This window comes from Drosophila takahashii, chromosome 2L (genome assembly GCF_030179915.1).
Source record: "Drosophila takahashii strain IR98-3 E-12201 chromosome 2L, DtakHiC1v2, whole genome shotgun sequence".
Classification (NCBI taxonomy): Eukaryota; Metazoa; Arthropoda; class Insecta; order Diptera; family Drosophilidae; genus Drosophila; species Drosophila takahashii.
Window position 1 is genome coordinate 39,532,857 of NC_091678.1, and position 4,569 is coordinate 39,537,425.

Consider the following 4,569-nt stretch of genomic DNA (forward strand, 5'->3'; position numbering starts at 1 on the left):
CACTTGCTCGGTTGGATTTTTAGGTTTGCGTTTTGGAGTTTTGTGAATACAGATTTTATATCTGCTATATGTTTTTGCAGTGATGGTGAGAATACTATTATATCGTCGAGATAGACGAGACAGACGTCCCCGACTAAGTCACCTAAGACGTTATCCATAACGCGCTGGAACGTGGAGGGGCGTTTTTTAGGCCAAAGGGCATCCTCGTGAACTCATAATGCCCATTTTCGACTGTGAATGCCGTCTTGCTTGCGTCGCGTGGGTTCATTTGGATTTGGTGGAAGCCACTTGCTAAGTCTAACGTTGTGAAATACATGGTCTTTCCTATGCTGTCTAGTATGTCTGCAATGTTCGGGATAGGGTATCTATCAGAGACAGTTTTCTCATTTAATTTCCGAAAATCGATTACCAAGCGCCACTTTTTTTCGCCTGTGATGTCACTTTTCTTAGGTACGACCCAGACGGGTGCACTCCAAGGGGAATGGCTGTTTACAATAATGTTTTGTTCGAGCATTTTTGAAATTTGTTTTCGAACTTCGTCTTTATGTACAAATGGGTAACGGTAAGATTTTGTGTGAATCGGAATGTTATCTGTTGCGGGTATAGAGTGTTTGACTGCGTTCGAGAACGTTAGTTGATTGTTCTCGTCGTGAAAGAGTTTTTTGAACGACTTGCATAGTTTAAGTATTTGTTGTTTTTCTTCGTTGTTAAGGTGTTCCATCTGAATGTTTAATTGTTGGTCGCCTAGTCCTTCTGTATCTGTTGCTGCGCACATGCAGTTTAAGTATTGATGGGTTCGTGGAGAGAACTCTTCTGCCTGTAACAGTTCTTCGAGGTACAGTGTTTGAATCTGGTCTGAGTTATTGCAGACTTCGAAATAAGCAGATCCTGCGATTGCGGTGTATATGCCGCCTGTTATGGAAATTTGATTATCCAAATTCGTTGTTTCGTATATAAAGTCTCCCTCCATGAAATTTACTGGGAGCGGTAGTAGCATTTTGGTATATTGTGGCAGGGTATGTAATGAGTCTACAGGGTTAGCCCTTGTGAGGATTGGGATGGCAGTTTCTGGTGTTTCTAGTATGGAGTCGGCAAAGTTTATTTTCGTATTTAGGCCGGATAGGAAATCCATGCCTAGGAGACCATTGAAGTCGGGGTGGAAATAGAACAGTAAGAATTTAAAATTTGGTATTTCTTCGAATTGTTTGAAATTTATTCCATCTGTATATTCCCCAATTTGAAATGTACTGAGTACAGTGTGAATATTAATATCGGAGCTTAGTTTTTTGATGTGGTCTTTATTAATAAGTGCTGGATTTATAAATGAGTAGGTAGATCCAGTGTCTATTAGGAATTTGAGAGGGTTCGACACCATGGAGTTTGGTGATAGGAAAACAAATGGCAAGGAAGATCCGTGAGTCTTCTTGCTTATGTAACCGATTGGCTTCCCGAGGCTTTGGTTGTCGCTGTGTAAAGCGACCATTATTGTCCTTGTTGGTGTTGTTGGCGTTGTTACCATTGTTATAGTTTTGTTGTTGTGGTATGTAGCGGTTATTGTAGTCACTATTGGCTAATCCTTTCGCGTATGGGTGATTCCGTCGCGTCGTCGGTTTTCTTGGTGTTTATTCAAGTTTCTAGAGAAAGTTAATTCGATCTGCCCGTACTCGTACGCTTTCTCGATTGTCTCTGGCCTTTGGTTCCTAATGGCTGACCTAAGTGGGTCCTTTAGTCCAACCAAGAATGTATTCAGGCAGAATCTGTCATATTGGTCACGTTTGGCCGTGAGGGAGTGTCCACTAGGGTCTGCTTCTCTGGCCAGTGACATTAATTCGCTTCTTATTTTCGTGGCCGTGTAATAAAGCTTTCCTATACTGAGTCCGTCCGGGAGATTATATTTATTATTTATATTATAAATTATATTTATATATATAAATATATATATAAATATATATATATATATATATATTATATTATATAATTTTGTCACGGATAGTTCCAAGTATGTACTGTCCGCATGTTGCTTGGTCCACTGATCCGGCTAACGAAAGTAGTTGTTCTACTCTACCTACAAATCTATCAAGATTGTCAGGCGGGCCTTCGTAGGTGGGTAGATGATGTACAAGGGCAAGTATTTGTTGAAGATTCAGGCTTGAATTGTTAACGGTGGGACATATTGGCCCTGATGCGTTCCCGGAATCCAAAGTGTTTGTGGGATTTTTGTCTTGGGGTTGAACTAACTGGTTTGTGTTTGTAGTAGTTGCAGAGTTACTAGCGATGGAACCACTTGGCCCTGATGAGTTAGCGGAATCCATAGTTTCCGTTATCTCAGATAGACTTGACCCGCTTCTTAGCCCTAATCTGCTCCTAACTGTGTTACTAGATGTGGCTTTTTGTCCTGGCATGTATGTGTATTGAGAAGAAATCTGTGTTGTTCTTTGAAAATAATCACTAGTAATGTGTATAGTATAATAATATAGTAATAATTAGACATCGGATTATATGCAAAATCATATTTTTAACGGCTTGTCGAAATCAAATTTCGATTGGACTGAAATTCGTTTCACGTTAAAATAATAAGATTAAGGCCATGTTGTTTTTGCATATTCGAAATATCTTGCATATCAAGAACATATCCAACATATTTTTCGACATATTATCAAAGCAGGCTTTTGTCAGAATGTTTAAGTATTCAAAAAATCATTTCAAAGAGAGTCTGTTGTGAAGAGTTGATTATTAAAAAAATGCCGAAAACTCAAAAGAAAAGTGATCGGCTTAAGGAATGGTTGAAAGACATTAACGAGTCTGCCATTACAGTAATTGACGACAATCTATACTGCAAGTCCTGCCAAAAACATGTAAGAAATATAAATATATTAAATTATATTCTATCTTATAATTGAATGTCCTAGATTGGTAGTGATCGTAAGTCGCAACTTATACAACACATAAGAACAGAATTACATAAGCAAAAGCTTAATAGTATAACATCTAGAAACGAACAAGAAACTCCGTTTTTTTCCGATCTGTGTGAAGCTATGATAGCAGTTAACCTACCATTTAAATCAATTAACAACAACATTTTTAGAACTTTTTTACACAAATACACAAATCAAAACATACCAGACGAAAGTACCATACGCAAAAACTATCTAGACAGAAGCTATCAAAAAGCCCTCCAAGAAATTAAAAATGAAATAGGGAATAACGCAATTTGGATATCAGTAGACGAGACAACCGACAGGAATGGACGTTATATAGCAAATTTAATAACTGGATCACTGGATGAGAAGAAGTCAACGCGTCCATATTTGATTGCTTGTCGTCAAATAGAAAAAGTCAACAACAGTACAATTTCTAGATTTGTAAACAATGGATTGAGATCTCTATGGCCAGACCTAAATGAAGAAAATCTACTGCTCATGGTTACAGACGCAGCTGCTTATATGATAAAGGCTGGTCAAAACTTGAAGGTATTTTATCCCAACATGATACATGTGACTTGCTTGGCCCACGGATTGCATCGGGTCGCAGAAACTATTCGAGGACATTTCCCAAAAGTCAACAAATACATATCGGACGTTAAAAAAATATTTCTGAAATCTCCCCACCGTTGCGCCCAATACAAATTGATGCTAGATATTGAATTACCGCCGGAGCCAATAATAACGAGATGGGGAACTTGGATTGAGGCTGCATGCTTTCATGCTACAAACTTTAATGGAATCAGTCGTGTAGGTTATTCTTATTTATTGACAGTAACTATTTACTAAATATATTTATAGGTTGTAAATTCTCTAAGAAGCGACGATGCTCAAGCTATTCAAAATGTTCAGGAGCAACTAAAGGACTTAACTGTAAAAAGGGAACTCCTAACTATTCAGAATTACTTTTGCACCATGCCGTCAATAATTGAAAATTTAGAAAAAGGGTCCAATTCTCTGAAGCAAAATATGGTTCTGCTGAGCAAAGCTCAAGAAATGATAAATGACGTTCCAGAAAGCTTGGGAGATATATTAAAGAAAAAATTAAAGGATGTACTATTGAAAAGCCCGGACTTTAAAACGATTGAAAAACTGAATGACTCAATTAACAGCATAGATGGAATGAATTCGATTGACGATTTAAACATGGAAAAAGTCTATAAATATAAATATGGGCCGTTCTTTTACAAACCGAACAGATTTGGCCAAAAAAAAAATGTCACATTTTTGATTTGCCTGAAACTTTTTTTACACGTACTATTCGGAAAATAAGTAAACACGTGTATCAGGATTTGACCGAAAAAAAATTATTTTCCTAGTTAGAATTTTTTTAAGTTTGCCAAAAATTGTCAAATTTGAAAAAGTACCCTCTCATTGAAAATCTGTATCTCCGGTTATATGAATCCAATTGACTTCATGTCTTTTAAATTAGTTCCTCTAAAACCTCTCCTTTCAAAATAAAATTTCTTAAAAAAAAATGTTTTTTAATTTCTTAAAAATAAAAACAAATTAAGATTTAAAAAAATTTTTTAACTCTTGCCCCCACAAAAAAAAATTTTTTTTTTTATTTTAATACTTGCGCCATATT

The 4,569-nt window shown here is 36.6% G+C and overlaps 1 long non-coding RNA gene across 1 annotated transcript; it reads left to right on the forward strand.

Annotated features, from left to right (window-relative positions):
* Positions 1-2,725: 2,725 nt before the first annotated feature.
* LOC138911943 (uncharacterized) lies at positions 2,726-4,130 on the forward strand. Its single transcript, XR_011417579.1, has 3 exons — positions 2,726-2,855; positions 2,910-3,731; positions 3,783-4,130. It is a non-coding gene; the product is annotated as an uncharacterized lncRNA (long non-coding RNA).
* Positions 4,131-4,569: the final 439 nt, after the last annotated feature.